The following is a 16,228-nucleotide window of genomic DNA, read 5'->3' as shown; positions in this document are numbered from 1 at the left end:
GATCTCCTAGATACAAGCGCAGCCTCCGGCTCCTTTATGGCCTAAGGCACCCAGTCACGGGTGAGCGGTCCCTATAGCGAAGAAAGGATTCCCAAGGGATGGCCCCTCGCCCACGACTGGAGACAAACTCGCAGGCCGCCCGATGAGGCCTCCTGCCCGGGGAACTCGCCGAGGGGGTGGTGAGTTCATCCCCTTGACAAGCACAGCAGAGCAATCGCTCCTTCGTGTCACACAAGATTCAGATTCCCTTCGGGGGCTCGGCTGCATCCCGGAAATGTAAAATGCTATTTTAAATGGTCGTGGAGGGCAGCCCGGGTGGGGCGTGATCCCGGGGTCCCGGGATCAAGTCCCGCGTCGGGCTCCCTGCACGGAGCCTGCTTCTCCCTCTGCCTGTGTCTCTGCCTCTCTCTGTGTCTCTCATGAATAAATACATAAATATTTTTTTAAAAAATGGTTGTGGAGCCCAAGAGCAAGATCCAGCTTCCTACGCTCTTTCCATCAGGAGGCCAGAATTACTCTCGCGCTCCAGCCCCGAGGAAGGATTCTAGAATGCTCCAGCTCAGAAGTCAGGAGAGGGGACTTATCCAAGAGCTACAGGCCTGTTCCTAGCAATGAACCCAAATCCAGTTTGGATAGTCCTTCCTTGCCACAGTTCCCTCCCTCCCCATTTGGTATAAAACATCTTCTGCCAAGGAGCCCAACACATTCCCAATGTGATTTCCCTTAGGATCCAAAATGGAATCAGTTCTTGTTAACAAAATCTAAGAGTAGCACATGCTATCCGGACCATCTGGACCGCAGGACAAAAAGACATATTATAAATATGTGAATGTAAGAAACTCAACGAGTGGAGCTACCACAGACCTAAATAAAGAGTTCCCAGGTAACTCTTGTAGAATGAAAAAGCTAGGGGCACCCGGGGGGCTCAGTGGTAGAGCATCTGCCTTCGGCCCAGGGCGTGACCCCGGGGTCCCGGGATCGAGTCCCGTGTCGGGCTCCCTGCATGGAGCCTGCTTCTCCCTCTGCTTGTGTCTCTGCCTCTCTCTGTGTCTCTCATGGATAAATAAATAGAATTAAAAAAAAAAAAAAGCTAACTCTGTTCTTATGCCGTTATATATTTCCCTTCTTTCTACTTCCATTGGCATAAAAACGTGTGTCCTGGGCAGCCCCAGTGGCCCAGCAGCTTAGTGCCGCCTTCAGCCCAGGGCGTGATCCTGGGGACCCAGGATCGAGTCCCACATCAGGCTCCTTGCATGGAGCCTGCTTCCCCTCTGCCTGTGTTTCTGCCCCTATCTCTCTCTCTGTCTCTCATGAATAAATAAATAAAATATTTTTTTTAAAAAAGTGTGTCCTTCAAATAACTAAGCTTGGATGAGGCTCACTTTGACATCTCCTTGAAAAAAACGTGCTGGTTCTCCATACCAGCTTCTGGTTCCTTCAAAACAACGCGGACCGTTGTCCATACGATTGCCTGAGCAGCCTGTAAATACAACCGACGCCCCGTTGCACGCCATCTGGAAGCACAAGGGACCGCAACACGTTACCTGAAGAAGCAGGTGTGCCTGCAGCCCGCCCCGCGTCACGCCCGAGCTCTGCGGAGGAAAGGGGCTCGCGGACCGTGCCCTCCCTTCCCCGACGATGTGCCCGCCTCGGCCCGTGTTGGCCGCTGCATAGTCTTGTTTCGTTGTAGAGAGTGAGAGAGGGAAGGGCCGAGGGACAAGGAGGGGGAACCCCGGGCAGCCCCCACGCCCAGCTCGGAGCCCCGCGCCGGGCTCCACCTCACGAGCCCCACATCCTGACCTGCTCTCGCAGGCCTGACGGGCGCCCTGGCACCCGGGGAGCTCTAGGGCCTGCTCCCCAGCTCTGGAATTCGGGGGCCCAACAGCTTTGTGTCATTCCATTCTGTCCCTTCCGGCCCGAGCCCACGGTGCGCCGACGGGCACAGAATGATCAAGAACGCTGGGAGTCTCCGGTGCAGGCCACAGGGACTCCTCCTGGGCATGACGCTGGGCCGCAGGCTGGGCTGCCCAGTCCCAGGTCTGCGGCCTCCCGCCCGGGTGCCGAGGCCCGTCCCCTTCAGCGGCCTTCTGTGCGACAGGCGACACCCTGAGCCTCGCGCCTGTCCGAGGTGGCAGCCAGAGGTCCCGGAGCCACACCCTCAGCTTGTCCCCGGGAGCTCTCTCCAAACAACGGAGCTCCCGTCCCCTTGCACTTGGCTAAACTCTGCAGGAGGAACGTGGGCCCAGCTCCAGGCGCGGCACGACGACCTCCTCGGCGGGAGAGCCACGCTCCTCCTCCACGAGCTCGGCTGCCCACGGGATCGCGGGCCTCGGCGGCCCAGCCTCTGCCCCGGGCCCAGGGCCCACGCTCGTGGGGCTTCGAGAGCGCGGCCTGCGTCTCCTGGGCCCTCGCCCGAGGGGCCCTGAGCGTCCGATTCCTGTTAGCAGCCTGTTCACAAGCCGCAGGAGTTCTCTGGATGATTCTGCTGAGCCCCCGGCAGCGGACACTTGGACACCCCAAGTCCTACCCTCGGTCCGTCGAGGGCAGTCAAGCCCTGCGGATGCTCCCGCCTCTGCCCCTGCTCAACTCCGAAGCGACCTCCCCGTTTCCAAGGCGCCGCAATCCTCACGAGTTCGTCCCCTCCTGCTGCTGTAACGGTCGACGCGGAGCACGTGGCTTCAGGCAGCACGTACGGGCCATTACTTCCAGGTTCTACGGCCCAGAAGCGGGGCAGGGGCCTCACGGGGCTAAAGCCACGGTGCGGCCCGGCCTGGCTCCCCCTGGACGTTCACAGCTGCCGAGGCCGCCCCGGCCCTTGGCCCTGGCCTGTGGCCCCCTCCTCGATTTTCGAGGCCAGCAACGGCGCCGGCTGAGACTCTCTGGGGCCGCCTCTCTGACCCTCTTTCACCACCGCTCTTTTCCTCCCTCTGATCGCGCTTGTCTGCCTGGGAGAGCCCACCTGGATCTTCTAGGATGACCTCCCAGGTCTCTCAAGGTCTGTAACCTTAATCGCAGCTGCAAGATTCCTTTTTCCGTGCAAGGTAACGTTCACATGTGCCAGAGGTTAGGACCTAGATATCTGGGGGAGGCCACTACTCTGTCTACGAGAGAAACTTCAGTCTCCCCCAAGCCACTGGTGCTCTGGCCTCTGCGACAGCAACCGAACCAGTATCCTGACAATCTTTCTGCCCAGGGGGCACGGTTTTCGGTTTTCGGTAGTTATCTCCTGCCCTTTCCAAGTGTTGTCTGGGAGGCAGAACAAGGCAACAGTCCCCTGAGAAGAAGAAATCGTAATGCCCTACGTGATCTAAACGCACCTCGCTTCTTCCCGTAAGAGGCCCCTGGAATCGTGTTTACGATTGTCATAAACAGAATCGTGTTTTAAATACACTAGGAGAAAATAAATAAATAAAAATAAAAATAAAATAAAATAAATAAAATAAAATAAAATAAAATAAATAAAATAAAATAAAATAAAATAAAATAAAATAAAAACACTAGGAGAACTCACTGTGGGGAATCAGTTACAAAGGGAAACATTTTGTGAAGTAAGTAAGCATCACCTAACGCCTTGGGGAGCCAGATTTTTACACATTTTGTCTGATGAAGGCAGGATCTACAAACCTACCTATGAGATACAAGCGTGTCGGGGCCCGTGGGTGGTTCAGTAGGTTAAGCGTCCGACTCTTGACTTCAGGTCAGGTCTTGACCTCAGGGTCGTGAGGTCGGGCTCTGCGCTGGGCCTGGGGTCTGCTTCAGATTCTCTCCCTCCCTCTCCCTCTGCCCACCCCCCACCACCTCCACGCTCAGTTGCTCGCTCCAAAAAAAAGATGTAAACAGGTTACTTAGCTGATCTTCCTCTTGGAATGCCTATAAGGACCCAGCGAAGGTGCTTAGTGAATATTCATTGAACAAATAAATGCACCTTAGAGCCAACACTCCCTGTAGCACGGAGTGGATCTAATCATTAAAATCTGCCTTGGGTTCCAGAATCAGCTTTTCTAGAGGCCATGGGCTTAAGGCAATTTTAAGTGTTGCTTCCACAGTGCTGAGCCTCCCGAATAATAGCTTTCATTTATGTGATAGTTCACGAAGTGCTTTTCAAATACTGTCAGTGCTCCTAGCCCCGTTTTTCAGATGTTGCCGTTCAGGCTCGAAGACTCCCGGAGGTCACACACGGGGAAGGGACAAGGCCGGGGCTACAATTTCAGGTCGCCTCATTCCTATGTTGAGAATACATGTATTCTGAGTTCCCTCCCTTTCCTAAAACGAAAATGCCACTCAGAAGAGAGGGAACCTCAGCCTTTGAGAGTTTAACAGATGCTCCTTTGTGTCTTTTGGGAGATGAGAGAAGGAAGTTCTCCTTAAAATTCAGCATCCGAGCAAACATAAAAGTCACGGGAGAGGATGAACGTGGAAGACGTTTGTCGGCAATGAAGTCAGCACGGCCGGTAGAGGACAGCTGGACGCCAGGGCCCCCGGACCTGGATCAACAGAGCGCCGGCTGATAAAATCTGAACGTAGCATTACATAAATAGTAAATCTTCTTTCCCTCTTGAGCAAAGAAAAAGCTAGGGGCTTCTCATCTGATGGCCAACAGATGTGGGTTATTTGCCAAGAATAAGGGAGCCCTTAAAATCAACCCTCCACGGAAATATTCAAAGGATTAATCTAGCCACCAAAACTCCTGATACAAGATGGCAGGCGGAACAGGCCTTTGCCGCCTCTTCCTACAACCACACTGATGTGACAAAGAAGAAGAAAAGGGAATAGATCACCTAAAGGAAGCCTGTAGAAGGTCAGAAATCTGATAGATTTCTGAGAAAAATCCATGAAGTTGTACCGGCAGAGAAAGCAGAGAGGAATATAAAGCAGAGAACGCCGTAGCTAAGATCAGAGCCGTGCAGGGTGGGGCGGGGGCTCTGAGTTCGAGACCTGCTCAAGGAGGAGTGGGAAGTAGATCAGGCTGCTGCACTGAAGGTCTGTCCCTGGAACACCTGCAGACTAAGGCGCATTCCCACCTTGACATCTGGACAACAACGGTCAGCGGAGAAATTATTTCTTGGAAAAAAAAAAAGACACACTTAATAAAGAGAGTGAATGTTTCTCTAGGGAGGAACAAGCTTACCGGTGCACATGCTAGAACCTGCAATGGGCACCAACCGTTGCCTGTCCTGCGTTTATTCCTCTTTCTTGTAGAACCCAGGTGTTGCTTTGGGGAACCATGCATCTTGCATTGCCTGTAGTCCGGTCAGTCAGGAAACCGTGGACCAAAGTGCCTTCTTCTCTTGGTCAAGGGTGGACACCTGATCCAAATGAGGCCAATCAGGTCATCTCTCTAATAGAGTGACTCAAAGACTACATATGGTTCAAGTTCTTTCTGTTACCCTGAAGAAAAAGCTGTCCTAAACCTTGGTTTTTGCTTAGAGGTAAATCTCTGGAAACGTTCTGGTTCCTGTGGGTGCCGGCTCCTATCCTGCCCCTGATCCTAGTTCTTTCCAGTTACCCTAGGCTTCATAACTCCATATCTGTCCTGTAAGTTTCCCTCGCATCCAAAGAACCATGACTAATATAAGCCCAGAGTCAAGCCCTTCTCAGTTAGCATTTGTCTCCTTGCCCACCTACCCTGTAAGCAAGGTTTCCAGGCCACACACACTCGTTCCAGGCTGCCAATGACACCTTCCATTCAAAGGAGTGGCAGGCATACACAATAGAGAAAAGCCAACAGACAAAATAGGAGGACCTCCCTAGATGATCCAATACCTGACCCCAAAAGAAACAGCTAATGAAGTGACAAAAAGACAACCTAAAACGAATTTTCACCAGTATACACAGAGCGACTGAAGACAACTATGCCTAGAAAACCTAGAGCAGGGGCATCTGGTTTGCTTAAGCGTCTTGGTTTTGGAGCAGGTTGTGATCTCAGGGTCGTGAGATTGAGCGCTGTGATGGCTCCACACTCAGCGTAGAGTCTGCTTGAGATTCTCTCTCTCCCTCTCCCCCTCGCCACTTGCACGTATGCACTCTCTCTTTCTCTGTCTCTCAAATAAATAAATCTAAAAAAAAAAAAAACAAACCCTTCGAGCAGACTTCTGTAAAAAAGGAACAATAAAAAATAACTAAATATTTTTAAGTTACTAGAAAGGCTACAAAGAAAAAGTCACAGAGCTCTCCTGGAATGTAGAGCCTAAGTCAAAGAAATGGAAAATACAAGCAGAATGGTAAGCATCACATAGAGGACCTCTGCAGGAATTATCCCCAACATGAGTCTCAGAAAGAGAAAATAGTGCAAATACAGGAGAGCAAAAGAGGAAATAAATAACAGAAGAAAATTTCTCAGGGCTGAAGAAAGATATATGGTGTCAGACTACAATGGCTCAGCAAGTACAGAAGACAAAAAAAAAAAAAAAAAAAAAGGCCACACAAGGGCACATCACTGTGAACCCTGAGGACAAAGAGACAATCCTTTTGTCCTGAGCTGAGACAAAAAAAAAAAAAAAAAAAAAAAAAAATGAAGGCTAACTATAAAAGAATGAGAACCAGACTGGTGTCATGTGCATCAGCAACAATAGATGCTGGAAAGTCGTTCTCAAATATTTCTAAGGAAAATATTATTTTCAACCTACTAGTCCATATGTAGCCGAACTCTCAGTGAAACATGAGGTTAAAAACAATGACATTGTTTCCCATTCAAGAACTCAAAAAAAAAAGACCTCTTATGCCAACTTTTTGGAAAATAAATTCTCTTCAAAGTAACCAGCAAATCAACAACAACAACAGCAAAAAGGAATCCAAGAGAAAAGGAAAACATGGGATCCAGTAAATAAGGCACCCATTAAAAAAAATAAAAAGAGAAAAAAAAACGAAAGAAAAAAAAAGGCCCAGGATAACAGTTGTCAGTTGTGCAGCAATAATCAGTTCCAATTAAAATAAGAAATCAGAGAACTCTGAGAATAAGCCTCCAAGAAGGCACGAATGCAAGTTAGTATTCTGATGAGGCAGCCGGAGGGTCTTGGTGACGATGTGGAGGCATATGCTTCTTTTGTCCACAGGAGAAAAAAGACAAACGGAAATTCTAGGGTGGGGGTGGGGGGGGAGCACAAAAGTAAGAAAGTCACAACCCACACACGAAGCTAACTGAAATGCAGCACGATCTTGCGTCACCTTGAAAGTGAAAAGACCATCCACATGATGTTGGTGTTCGGAACAGTCTACTTTGTGAAACTCGGTTTTTGTGACGGAGGACTACGTTTCTTTCCAGTTGCACGTCAGTGTCCTACAGGAAATTATATTTACATGAATCATGATATCATAAACACCTCTTACTAGTGGCCCATGCTTACTATAAAAGAAAGATACAGAAAACCCACAAAACCACGGTATAGCTTAATGAATTACCATGAGCACATTCATTTGATTATCACTCGGCCCAACAAACAGGACTTCGCCATCCACCCCAGAAACTCCCCCATTTTCACCATCTCCACCTCGACCCTCCCTGTGATGATACATGATCATTTCCTTGGCTGCTGATCATTTTATCACCAAATGTGCATCCCTAAGCTCCCTAAACAGTATACAGTTGATCTTAAACAATGCAGGAGTTGGGGGCGGGGAGGGGAGCTGGCCCTGCATAGTCAAAAATCCAAGTATAACTTTTTTTAAGATTGTATTTATTTATAAGAGAGAGAGAGAGGAGCAGAGAGAGAGAGGGATAAGCAGACTCTGTGCTGAAGACAACCCAAGCATCTTGGGGCCCAGTCCCACAACCCCAAGACCATGACCTGAGCCAAAACCAAGAGTTGGACACTGAATCGACTGAACCACCCAGGTTTCCCAGAAAATCCAAGTATAACTTTGAATTTCTCAAAGAGGTAACGACTACTAGCCTACTATTGACACGAAGCCTTACCGATAACGTAAGTTGTCAACACAGATTTTCTATGTTATATGTATTGTATACTGTAATCTTACAATAAAGTGAGCTAGAGAAAAGAAAATGTTATAAAGAAAGTCATAAGGTGAGGGCGGGGGAGGTGGCGGCGCCTGGGTGGCTCAGTTGGTTAAGCGTCCAACTCTCAATTTCAGCCCAGGTCATGATCTCAAGGTTGTGAGATAGAGCCCTGCACTGGGCTCCACGCTCAGCAGGGAGTCTACTTGAGATTTTCTCTCCCTCTCCCTCTCCCCCTCCACCCCCACAAATGAATAAATAAATCTTTTTTTTTTTTTTTTTTTAAAAAGGAGGGCAGCCCAGGTGGTACAGTGGTTTAGCGCCGCCTACAGCCCGGGGTGTGATCCTGGAGACCCGGGATCGAGTCCTGCATTGGGCTCCCTGCATGGAGCGTGCTTCTCCCTCTTCCTGTGTCTCTGCCTCTCTCTCTTTCTCTGAATAAATAAATAAATCTTTAAAAAAAAATTAGAAGAAGAAGAAGGAAAGTCATCAGAAAATACTTTTACAATATTGTACTGTATCCAAAAAAATCTGCGTGTAGGTGGACCCGCAGAACTCAAACCTGTGTTGTTCAAGGGTCCACTGGACAGGGCAGTGGCTGAAACCTCAAGCTCTGAGGCCAGAAAAATGTAGGTGTGAGTCCTGGCTGTGTGACCCAGGCCAGCGACGGCAAGCTCCGTTCTCAGGTTCCGCGTGGGTGACGGGGCCCCAGTAAGACGACTGCTTCCCGGGGTCATTGTGAGAAGGAAATTGAAATAACGCGTGTCGGATGCTCAGCACGTGGCCTGGAACCCCACAGGCTACCTGCTATTACCCTCATGGCACGGAGGGCAAGGCTGTCACGTTACATTTCATGTCCCTGCAGAGGGCCTAGCAGTCATTCCCCGTAAGATCTTAATGAACTGAATCAGCAGTAGCTTCTGGAGAGAAGAAAAATGCAGCAGGCAGAGCGGCACCTAAGTGAAAACAGTCAGTCTGTCGCAAGGGAAGCAATAAGGGAAAATAGCCCCGGCTAATATGAACCAGCTACTCAGCTCTGCAAAGTATCTACAGATGGCCTCACAATTAGTCCCTTATGAAAAGTTTCATTTGTTCCCTAGGAAGATTCCGAGATTTTATTTTAATTACCTTGATTTGGGTCCCAAGTCTCGGCAATATTCTTCTGGCACAAGGACGTGGGCCTTCAAGGACGGGCAAGTAGAAGCACAGCCTTGGAGGATTGTTGTCCTTCCCCCCCAAGGAAACCCAGCAGTAGCCTCTCCATTGTTAATTATTCTGAGGTTTTTAAAGAAGCGATTGTTTGAGGGCTCATCCTCCCTGGCTCTGTCGGCGGTCCTCGGCCAGTGGATGCACAACCTGGCTGGTGCCAGGAGCCAGTTGAGGAAAGAACCAGACCTACAGCTGGAGAGACGCCCAGCAGGACCAACCCTCACGACTGCCTCTGTAAACTCGAGTGTTTGACGGATCCAGGAGAGCGCACGGGGGCTTGATGTACATCCTGATCCTAATTCAGGCACCCGGAGCATCCTCAGGGAATCTCCCTCCTTCCCTCTCTCCCTCCCTCCTTCCCTCTCTCCCTCCCTCCTTCCCTCTCTCCCTCCCTCCTTCCCTCTCTCCCTCCCTCCTTCCCTTCCTACCTTCCCTCATTATCTGTTGCTCGCTGACCATACTGAGTCCCAGAAATACAGAAATGAGTAAAAACAGTTCTTTCTAGATTATACAGATACAGATAGCAGAGCTACGCAGATGGCGGCATTCTCCAATATGTGGAAGGCAAATGGTACAAAACATCTCTTACACTTCAAACTCCGATGATTAAATGACACTCAATCGGAGGGAGAAGGAGGAAATCTCTTTCCAGATCCCTTTCAAGCCTTCGGATTCTATCAAGGAGAAAGTTCCCCTTTGGCCGTAGCCTTAAACAAGCCTCTACTATTTGCTAATTTCCCTTTTTTAACAAATACTAATAAAGAGCAGGCCTCCAGCTCAGAGATTTCTGCAGATAACAATAGCTAAACCTTTTCAATGTTCTATTCTTCACTATCTTTACTGTCATGGGTACCTATTGTCTAAGACAGGTCATACTGGCTTTCCATTTACAAATAAGTAATACAGGGGCACCTGGGTGGCTCAGTTGGGCTCAGGTCACGATCTCAGGTCCTGGGATCAAGTCCCGCATGGGGCTCCCTGCTCCTAGGGGGAGTCCGCTTCTCCGTCCACCCTGCCCAGCGCTCTCTCTTTCTCTGTCAAATAAATAAATAAAATATTTTTAAAATAAAACAAATAAGTAATACAAAGTTCTGCTTTAAAATATATCAAAAGGATTTAAATAAAAAGTGGCAATAATCACAATAAAGTAAGTAATGGCACAGGTATAGTCTCCACTACACCGAGGCAACAGTCTTGAAGGTGGAAAGCAGGTAACTGGAGTTTGAGAGACAAACAGGTGTAAAGAATCCTAGTGTCTGTCTGTCTTCCCTACAGGACCATTGTAAGGATGAAATGTAAGAAGAAACCTTAACAAGCTTTGAGAAGAAACTCAAAGTCACTCAATCCAAGTTACTGAGGAAAGTGTGGATACAAACCCGTATGTTAACAGCCATATCACTTTGAAGTAAAGATGAGAGCAAAATGCTTCCCTACTCTACTTTGTTTTAATATTTGTATCATATTCCTCCCCTCGCTTAGGCTATTTCATTGTAACAGCTGAGACTTCATCTCAAACAAATCTGTGTCGCATTCTAGCACAACTTTCTCCAAATTACTTCATTTCCAGGCTCTCAAAGATCAGTATTTTCAGGATTAAGTTCTTTACTCAGAGGTCAAGGCTCAAATTTACCCTCTTGCATCATCAGGGACTGCTGGTCCCTGGATGTCTGTGATGGTTCATTATATATATCAATGTGACTGGGCCATGGGGAACCCAGACATTTAGTCAAACATTATTCTGAGTGTTTCTTCAGAGGTGTTGTTGGATGAGATTAACATTCATATTTTATTCTCGTTAACAGTTGATTAGATTCCCATGTGAATCAGCAGAGTAAAGCAGATTGCCCTCTATAATATGAACGGGCCTCATCTAATCAGGCTAAGGCCTGAATAGAACAAAAGCCCGACCCTCCCCTGAGTAATAATGTTCCAGCTGACTGCCTTCTGACTTCATCTAACTTCATCTGCAACATTGGCTGTTCCTGCCTGACAATCTCCAAGCTAGAATGTTGGACATTCCTTGGGTCCAACATTCAGCCTGTTGGCCCACCTTGCAGGCTGGACTTGTTAGCCTCTGTAGTTGCATGAGCCAATTTATCTTTTTTTAAAAAAAAAATCTTATATATGTCTTCCTCAACTTACAGTGGGGGTTATGTTCCAATAAACTCATTGCAAGTTGAAAATATTGTTGTAAGTCAAAAATGCATTTAAAATACTTAACTTGAAAAAAAAAACACTTAACTTGGGGGGCCTGGGTGGCTCAGTTTGTTAGGCACCTGCCTTCAGCTCAGGTCATGATCTCGGGGTCCTGGGATCGAGGCCCCCATCAGACTCTTCACTACGGAGGGAGTCTGCTGCTCCCTCTCCCTCTGCCTCCCCACCTGAATAAATAAATAAATAGAATATTTAAAAAAAATAAAACACTTAACTTACAGAACATCAGAGTTTAGCCTGGCGGACCTTGAACACACTCAGAACACTCACATTAGCCTGCAGTTGGGCAAAGTCATCTCACGCAAAGCCTGTTTTATAATAAAGTGTTGAATATCTCCTAGACGTCATTGAAAACGTCATCTCACCCTACGGAGGGTGAAAAACACAGTGGGCAGATGGGTCCAGAATGACTATCAGTGTGTTGGCTGTTTACCTGCAGGATTGCCTGTGTCTCACTGGGAGACGAGGCTCGCTGCTGCGACCCAGCATCATGAGAGTATCGCATGGCATATCACCAGCCAGGGGAAAAGGTCAAGATTTAAAGCGTGACGTATGGCTTCTACTGGACGCATATCTCTTTCACACCCCTGCAAAGTCTGAAAGTTGTAAGTAACCCATCGTAACCTGGGCACCATCTCTATCTATCTTCTACTGGATCTGTTTCTTTGAAGAACCCTGAAGAACATAGTGTCTTCCTGAGAATTAAAAGTAGGTATCCAAAGGTGTGACTGGCCCCCACCAGGAGAGGAAGAGGGCCTCCTGGCACCCTAGGACGACTTGCACGACTTGCACGACACGACTTGCACGACTCTGCACAGCGGCCGTGCACACATCCTGCACGGCCAACTCATTATCGAACAGAGGGCTTATTATTCGTAGTCCTTGTTACTCTTAACACCAGGAATGGCACGTAGCGACGGACACCCCAACTGTGGGCTGCAAAAGGTCATCATATGTTTTGGTGCCACCAGTCCAGAAGGTGATTAGCAACAAACCACGATGGACACTGATGTATAAAATGCCAAATACAAGTATGAGAAAGTGGAAGAAATGCCTGCTAATAGAGGCCAGATGGATGTCAACATAGGAAGAAAGATCATATAACCAGGGAGGGGAAAAAAAGAAGTGGGTAACAACACAGCACTGAAGTGAGTGCGGACATGGACAGACAGCTCTGAACATGAGAACGAGACGTAATATCCGATGTCAGTTTTCACCAAAGAAATGAAATTCTGCAATAATGAAAACAACGGAGAGTCTGTCGGACGGGCCCACACCAGCCAAGGCATGTGGGCACGAGGCGCCGGGCACACTGCAGGCTGCCCAAGGGGAGGGCCAGGGTAAGTCTTGGAGCCTCGAGTGCTCATGACCGTTGGCCCCACATACATGCTTGCGGGCGTTTACCCCAAAGCAAGAGAAGGATGGGGATCCCTGGGTGGCTCAGCGATTTAGCGCCTGCCTTGGGCCCAGGCCATGACCCGGGGGTCCCAGGATAGAGTCCCGCGTCGGGCTCCCTGCATGGAGCCTGCTTCCCCCTCTGCCTGTGTCTCTGGCTCACTCACACTCTCTCTCTCTCTGGGTCTCTCATGAATTAAAAAAAAAAAAAAAAGATTTAAAAACAAGAGAAGGACGTGCAAGGACTTGCACGCAGGAGCATCCTTACACTGTTATTCCCGGGGGTGTAAAACTGGAAATCACCCCAATGTCCAACCCGAAGGCTCGATCCCACGAGTTATGGGCCATTAGGACGATGAAATCCAAGGCAGCCGTTTCTTCACCTGTTTTCCTGCCCCTCCACCCCCTTCCCGGGACTCTAATCATACACCTGGTGTAGACCCCTCGGGTGGTACCGAAACGCACTGATACTCAGTTCATTTTTTTTTCATTCATTTCTTGTTTTTTTATATATATAGTACATATCTTATTCGTTCGTACTAATACATTTTCATATTACAAAGCCAATTTAGTGGAAGAATCTTTCTTTTGATATTTGAAATAACACAAACAGAACTACACATTAAAAAAAAATAGTCTTCATTTGGATAACAGAAAAGACAAGTTAAACAACAACAAAATTTTCCTTTCTTACAGGTGGATATTGAAGTGGACCTAAATCAGTTTTCTTTTCAAAAGCCTCTAAAGACAAAAGCAGCTTAAAACCTAAAAAAAGGGATCCCTGGGTGGCGCAGCAGTTTGGCGCCTGCCTTTGGCCCAGGGCGCGATCCTGGAGACCCGGGATTGAATCCCACGTCGGGCTCCCGGTGCATGGAGCCTGCTTCTCCCTCTGCCTGTGTCTCTGCCTCTCTCTCTCTGTGACTATCCTAAATAAATAAATAAAATATTAAAAAAAAAAAACCTAAAAAAATTTTAAAAAATTAAAAAATTAAAAATAAATTTTAAAAAATTGAAAACCTAATTAGGATTAATAATTTTTTTTTTTTACCTAATTACTGGCTCACTGGATGGGATGAACGCTGGGTGTTATGCTCTATGTCGGCAAATCGAGCTCCAATAGAGTTATATGTATGGGGGAAAAAAGAGAAAGAGAAAAAAAGGGTAGTAAATAAATAAATGAAGCCCCTTAGCTTGAAATTAATTAATTAGTTAGTTAGTTAATTAATTAGTTACTGGTTCTTTCCTTTCTCCATGCATTTCCTGAAGTGATGCTCAGGCCTCGCAGTCCGCCCGGAGCGCCAGGGGGCGGGGCCAGCGCAGACCACGCCCCGGCCACGCCCCTGGCCACGCCCCCCGTTCCCAGCGCACCTGCAGCCCCGGGCCAGGAGGCACGCGCCCCGCAGGGTTAGGGACGCCAGGGAAGGCGCCCAGCGACCAGGAAGGAGGGCGGAGGAGGTGGTCACCCCACTCCCGGGTGAGCCGCGCCCCCTCGTCCCCGTCCCGTCCCCGCGGGGCCCTAGAACACCTGCCTGGGCCTGTGAACCCCCGCCGAGTCGGGGGGCGGGTCGCGGCCGCGCATCCCCAGCTGCGGTTCGGGCCACCTGCAAAGCCGGCGGGGAGCCAGCACCCCCGGGACGCGCGAGCCCCCCCTGTGCACTGACCCTCCCGACGCCCCGATGCCTCCCCCGGGAGGGCCAGGGAGGAAGGGCGTGAGGCCCCCAGGGGAGCTGGGCGGGGGGGGCCTGAAACAAGAGCAGCTGCTCAGCGCGCAGCCAGCAGCTGGGGGGGGGGAGGTGGGGGGCGGGGCGGGGGCGGTCCCTGCACCCCATCTCCCGCAGGCCGGCCACTGCGGACACGCCCCGGGGAGGCTCCCAGACGGGACGGGGACCCAACGCTTAGGGACCCGGACCTTCCCTCCCCCCTTGTTCCAGGGGGAGCATCACGGCTGTGCGCACGTGGCTGGAACGTGGGCCCCAGAAGCGCGGAGCCGCCGACAGGTGTCTGCCAAGGCCCCGGTAGCCCACAGGGAGAGGCTCCGCAGCCCGGCGCAACGGGGTTCAAGCCCCTGGACCCCTCTTACTGGTGGGGCGACGTTGCCCCTGTTTCTGGATTTCTCCAAACCAGTTTTCTCGTCTATAAAACACAGAGAGCTGCATTCACCATGGAGCGGTCATAGGTCAAGTTAGCACCTGCCTGTTAGGCTGCAGCGCGGTGCTCCGCAGAGCTCACCGGGGCCCACACTGTCACCGTCACCGATGTCCCCGGGGCCCAATTCCACGGGTCTTTAAAGCCCAGCCTGCTGGGGGCCCTTTGGGCGTGCGCCCTCCCGGTCTCCTTGGCCGCGTCCCTCCCTTGCTCTGCCCCTCAGTCACCAGCTTCTCCTCCGGTCCCTGGGTACCAAGCGAGAGGACCTTTAAAAAAAAAAAAATTTATTCATTTGTTCATGAGACACAGAGAGAGGCAGAGACCCAGGCAGCGGGGGAAGCAGGCTGGATCCCAGGACCCCGGGGTCACGCCCTGAGCCCAAGGCCGGCCCAGCCGCCCAACCACCCAGGCGCCCCCCGGAAGTGACCCTCACTCTGTTGCTTAAGTCACGTCATGTCGCTGTGGAAGTGTCCGTCTTGTCTTCCCAACAGGATTATTCGGTGACAGAGGGCGACCCCTCAGCATCCCCCCACATTATGCCTCTACACACTCCCAGAAACACTGCCAGGAAGGTTTTCCAGCCCAAGGAAACGGAGAAATAGCACATTCTGGGGCACTGTGGCCCCTCTCCACCACACGAACCAAGTGCATCTGGGGGGAAAAACCCAAGACAGAGCCGGGGCGCCTGGCCTGTCACCCGAGACCCGCCAGCCGGGCCCAGCACCCCACGCCCCCTCCGGCTCCCGCCCGGGCCTGGCCCTCTCCGCGACTCCTGTCCAGCACTTTCAGGAGAGGCCCGTCCTGAAGTCCTGGCTACAGGAAGGAATTGTCTGAAAAGAATCAGTTGATTAAAAAAAAAAAAAAATCAGTTGATTCAAAGTCAAAAAAAAAAAAATGTTATCCCCTGAAAAGCCAACTTCCAGGCAATCTCTGGAATGAAAAACAAACCCGTCTGACTGAACGCCAGGCCCTGGGGGGGACACACGTACCTGTGGCCCGGCTACGAGCTGGCGAGCCGGAGTCCTCCTCGGGGGACCCTGCGTCTGACTTGGGGGTCCTCTGCCCCGCGGGATTCAGTAACCCCCCGACAGCTGGCTGAGTCCACAGCGCCGCGGCCCCCGTCAGCAGAGAACAAACGGGCCTTCCCAGCCGTGGCCACCCGGGCCGCCCTCGGGCCGCAGCAGGTCCCGGGCGCACCTCGCGGCCAGAGTCCCACAGCCGTCCACCTGTCACCCACCCGGACGACCCCCGTCCTCCTACAAGGCCAAGTACTGAGAGCCAACGGCAACGGGTGCGGCGACAAGGAAGGGCAGG

Source organism: Canis lupus, chromosome 28 (genome assembly GCF_048164855.1).
Source record: "Canis lupus baileyi chromosome 28, mCanLup2.hap1, whole genome shotgun sequence".
In the NCBI taxonomy this organism is placed as follows: Eukaryota; Metazoa; Chordata; class Mammalia; order Carnivora; family Canidae; genus Canis; species Canis lupus.
The sequence above is the reverse complement of the archived record's forward strand: the minus strand, read 5'-3'. Positions refer to the sequence as shown.